A 5,238-nucleotide genomic window follows, 5' to 3' on the forward strand; every position below is an offset into this window, starting at 1 on the left:
ATAAACTCTGACTCAAAGCTTCTTTAGTTTGCTTTAAATCTAAAGAGTTTTGAGTGAAGGCAAACTATTTTTACAATGTTGTTGCTATTCAAGTCAAAGTTATTGGTGATATAGAACTCACGAATTATACAGTAACTATGTGGTTTTTTCTTGTTATAACATTAAAAATAATACAAGTAGGTGTAGTACTTTTGTGACTAGGCATTTGTGGAGTGGAAGGAAGGTAAATTTACATTGGGAGCCACCCTGCAGTTCTGCTCGAGTTCAGGAGACAGGATTCTCTCTGAAGCAGCCTCTCTGACTTGGGAATTTACTGTGGGGGGGAAAAAACCTCATTTTAGGGGAATGAATAAGGAATTCATTGGTTATTATTTAGTTAACCCTAACCAAAAGTTTTTGTTTTTTTTTTTTAACGTGCCTTAATTTGCTTCTTTTAAATTGATTCATTTGTATCACAGGATGATACATGTTTATGGACCTGTTTATGTACATGTTGTATATAATCACAAACATGATGTACATGTTTATGTGCCAAAAAACAGAATTGTGACATAGTGTACTTGAAAACAACTTCCAACCTCAAAGGACTATATAAGTAAGGGTTATAATTATTAATATAGGGACCAAAGTGCCCTGTGTTAAGAACAAGCAATTCAAACACTAACGTTCAAGGAGAGACAGGAGCAACTCTATTTGATTTTCTTCATTTGCCTTCCAGATCCACTCTCCATGCTGTTTTCACAAATCCTGCCCCCTTCCCTCAAACTTCCACTTGATTTTGGTGGGTCTGGTGTTGATTCTTCCTGTTAGATTACTTTGGATTGGCGTTGTTTAAAAGCACAGCTCCTTCAGGCAGCCTCTGAGCACACCTCTGTCCCCTGACCCCTTCCGGCTCAAGTAGGAGGGCGTCTCCCCAGTCACCGTTGGTTTCCCTTTCCCCTACATACTTCCCTTTGGTGGGTGGCCCTTTGTCTCCTGCTAGGAGACTGCTCAGTCTAAATAACATATGTAATTATTGTTTAAAAAACCCACAGATATGAAAGTTCGTGGACTCTGAAAGAGAAAATAAGTTTCAAAGGAATTTTAGACAAATGGTTTAAATTAATAAAAATTGTAAAAAGGACACACACACTCCCAAAAATTGTTAAAAGGACACACATATGGATGCAAATGACACTTTGTCCTGTCACCGCTGCAGGTAAGTATGGATATCACATCTCTCAGTCATGTAGAGAAAGCTTCACACTCTGAAATGTAAAAAAGAAAAACAGGGTCATCAGCCTACATGCTTTTTTTTTTTTTTTTTTGCCCTGCATTATTCTAGTCCCCAAAATGAATGAAACTTGAATTTTTCCTGTAAGTCACTTACTTACTAACATAATTCTATCCATGACATTTTCAGTACTGAACTTTTGTGGATATGCAACATTTGTGGCTATCGTCATCACGTGAGAAAGTATGTTTTTTCCACTAGGAACTGGAAATGTTGGCAATTTTGTGATTTTCTTTTCTTTTAAATACATGTTGTGTTTTAAATTTAATGAGCCAGTCCTTTTAAAGTCTGTACTTTCTCTAAACATCTTCATTGGAAAGAAATTGGTTTCCTTTCTTTTGATTCAGAATCTCCCTTATACAGCAAGAACTCAAAAATCATGTGTTTTAAATAAAATGGAAAAAATAAAAGGGAAAAATTGTAGGTATAAATTAGAAAGGAAGAGAAAGCTTTGCTAAATATTTGAGGGAATTAGAAAGATGATGTTTATCATTTTTTTTTAATCTTTAAGTAATCTCTAGACCCAATATAGGCCTTGAACTCATAGCCCTGAGATTAAGAGTCTCACACTCCAGCCAGCCAGGCACTTTATTTATTTATTATTATTATTTTTTTAGATTTTTTTTTTTTATTTGACAGGCAGAGATCACAAGTAGGCAGAGAGGCAGGCAGAGAGAGAGGAGGAAGCAGGCTCCCCACCGAGCAGAGAGCCCGACTCGGGGCTCGATCCCGGGACCCCAGGATCATGACCCAAGCCGAAGGCAGAGGCTTTAACCCACTGTGCCACCCAGGTGCCCCCAGCCAGGCACTTTAAATTAGTGATTCTCAAGCTTTGGTGTCTATCAGAATCACCTGTGGGCTTATTAAAAATAAACATCATGTTGGGGCACCTGGGTGACTCAGTTGGTTAAGTGGCTGACTCTTGATCTCAGCTCAGGTCCCCAACCCAGGGTAGTGAGTTCAGTTGTTGCGTTGGGCTCCATGCTGGGGGTGGAGCCTACTTTAAAAACAAACAAACAAACAAACAAGCATCATGCCCCTTTCAGACCTTAGGAAGTCAGAGTCTCCAGTGATCTAAATCATTACAGACTGTCTACCATTCTGTACTATCATAAAATTCCATTTTCTCACTTGTGAAATGGGGATAACCTCATAGAACTGTTGTGAGGATGAAGTGACATAATGTATATTAAGCACTAAAGACTAATGTATATTAAGCACTACGTAGAACTGTTCCTAATGCACAGTAAGCACTATGTGAGTGTGACTACTATTCTTTTTGTCAGGATACAATTCTCCTGTTTCTTCATGCTTGCGAGCAGGGGCACCGACCATTTGTGTTCTGGACTATTTTCTCCAGGTATTTGTATGCCAGACAGCCTGGGAAGACATAAGGTCTCCCTCCAGATCAGAGGGGTAGATTTGTTTTCTGTCTAGTGTAATGTCTCCCCTTGGTGCGAGTGTCTATTATAAAAGATTTGGGCGCCTTAAGCTCAGAGTTCCTCAACTGGGATGCGAATCTACTTCATCACAGCATTCACCTGGGCCCCCTGTGTTACCCATGGTGGGCTGGGGGGTGCAGGTGGAGAGCCAACATGGACATGAACGTGGTGCTGCTTGCTGTGCCGTGAGTGATAAAGTCCCATGTCTCTGACCCAGGAGTCTGTGCTTTCTGCCAGCATCTGTGAAACTGTGCCAGGCTAACTGGCTAGTTTGCAAAGGAAGGTAAAAATCTCTGCTCCTTCATAGTTCTTGACAATTATAAAGTATAAAAACATGCCGTCCTGTATAAAGAAGCACAATGTGGCAACCAAAAGTGATTAAGAAGGAATTTCATTTTTCACTCCTATCGCTAAATGTATATTTAAGGGATTCAATTCATAATTATCTTATTGCACAACGATGGCACCATCTAGCTTCTCCCACATACACATATGGTCCCCACCTTTCTCCTGGTTTGAAGGATACTATTAATGACCCATGAAATCTAAATGTATCTGGCCATTATCCAAAACCACTGATCAGCGGCAAAGTGATAGAGTTGCAGAGTGTTTTAAGAGCATTGGCATTTCTGAATACCCCCCAGTACCTCAACTCACCCCTTGCTCAGCATCCTAGCATGTGATGTGCAATTCCCAGCATCTTACTCCCAAACACCAAGCAAAATAGAATTTTGTCTCTGTCACTTCCTCAGTCCACTCAGTACCACTGACATCCTGGTGGCTGACCTATTCCTAAAAGAAACACAGGCCACCAAGAAGGTCATCTAGGAGACTCAATTTTCATAACCTGTCTTTTTTTTTTAAAGATTTTATTTACTTGACAGAAATCACAAGTAGGCAGAGAGGCAGGCAGAGAGAGAGGGGGAGGCAGGCTCTCCACCCAACAGAGAGCCTGATGTGGGGCTCGATCCCAGGACCCTGGGATCATGACCTGAGCCGAAGGCAGAGGCTTTAACCCACTGAGCCACCCAGGTGCCCCAGTAACCAATAGATCTTTTATTGATGCGCTCTTCTTTCCCTGTTCTTGACTTGCTGGTCTTTCATTACTATTATCATAGTGGGTATGAATTTTAGTTCAATCTAGTTCATATAAGATTTCAAGGTACTTCATTATAATTACTGCCTGGCAAGTGCCTCCAGTTTCCTTGCTTCTCTATTCCTTTATCAATCACCTTGGCATAAAACTAACTCTGAATAAAACCAACTATTGCCTTTTCCATGCATTCTCATGAGCAGCTGACTGGAGAAATTCGCACAACGAGACTGACTGGTTTTACTTGAATGATCACAAACAACATATTGGCACATTCAACCCCACCCAGAAATCCCAGTCATTCTCCAATGAATCTGCTTTTCCACACAGTGTGATAACAGTTTTACACTTTTACTTCTGTTTTCAAACCTCAGTTCTCAAGAGATAATCTTACTCTAGGCTTCACTGAGAAAATAAAAATTAGAACAGAGACCTTGTCTTTTCATGGTCAAAGTTACAAACTTCTCTGCATCTGTACCCATCTTCTCTTTTCTTCCTCTGATGATGGGGGAAGCTCTCTCTTCCTACTAAAGGTTAATGAACATAGACTGTATCTTTTCTAAATTTCTTAAGCTACTTGGGTTATTTTCTCCTGCATAATCAACCTCTTTTGTATCAACTAGAATGCTTTCCATAGCAAAAAGACAAAAACCTCTTGTAGACGAAAGGCTCTCAAATTTTTATCCCCTGGCCACACTCAGGAGCCAGACAGATCTGAGTGGGTATTATGCTAATTAGTAGATTCATATGTCCTTAAATTTCCCATGTAAAACCTTATCATAGTGATTATTTCTGAAATAACTCTTCACCTAATTTCACACATTATTTAGACAAAAAGTAAATAGATTTACCTTTGCATATTGGAGATATTTCTTTACAAATGTTTTTCCTCCTTTTAAAAACAGAGCCAAATGCCAGTGTTTAAATTACATGATTGCTGCAAAATCCTTGTAACTTATCATCCCATTATGGAGCATGCCAGGGGAGTGGGCATTGGAGCTATGATTAGCTTTTTTCTTCTGTCTATGCAACCAATCAGGTTTATTTTCTCTACTTAGACCCTTGGTTTTAAAAAGTGCTTCATTCAAGAATTCTGGGGCACCTGGGTGGCTCAGTGGGTTAAGCCGCTGCCTTCGGCTCAGGTCATGATCCCAGGTCCTGGGTTCGAGCCCCACATCGGGCTTTCTGCTCAGCAGGGAGCCTGCTTCCTCCTCTCTCTCTGCCTGCCTCTCTGCTTACTTGTGATTTCTCTCTGTCAAATAAATAAATAAAATCTTTAAAAAAATTAGTTTAAAGAATTCTGAGGGAAGGCTGAGAAAAATTGAAGCCATTGTAAATTGTGGAATTTAGCCATCACACATCTCTAACAGACTGTGCAGGAATGGGTAGCACCCTCTGGTGGACAGTTTGGAACTGGCATAGTCTCTTTC

Source organism: Enhydra lutris, unplaced genomic scaffold (genome assembly GCF_002288905.1).
Source record: "Enhydra lutris kenyoni isolate GAN:26980312 unplaced genomic scaffold, ASM228890v2 scaffoldscaffold13, whole genome shotgun sequence".
Taxonomy (NCBI): Eukaryota; Metazoa; Chordata; class Mammalia; order Carnivora; family Mustelidae; genus Enhydra; species Enhydra lutris.